Here is a 213-nt window from a genome sequence, read left to right as displayed (position 1 = left end):
GTGAACCTTGTGGTAGAAACATGGCAACAGATATCCAATAAAACCATTTTCCCAGGCATAATATAACTCTAGCCAACATATATTGCTATTGGGTTATCTTAATTTTATTTATTTAAGAAGCAGCTGTATTTATTTATTTATTATATTCTGTGTCTTCCTTCCTTCCTCTCTCCCTCCCTCCATCTTCCTTCCTTCCTTCCTTCCTTCCTTCCT

The sequence above is a fragment of the Pteropus vampyrus genome, unplaced genomic scaffold (assembly GCF_000151845.1).
Source record: "Pteropus vampyrus isolate Shadow unplaced genomic scaffold, Pvam_2.0 Scaffold9, whole genome shotgun sequence".
In the NCBI taxonomy this organism is placed as follows: domain Eukaryota; kingdom Metazoa; phylum Chordata; class Mammalia; order Chiroptera; family Pteropodidae; genus Pteropus; species Pteropus vampyrus.
Note: the sequence above shows the minus strand (reverse complement) of the source record.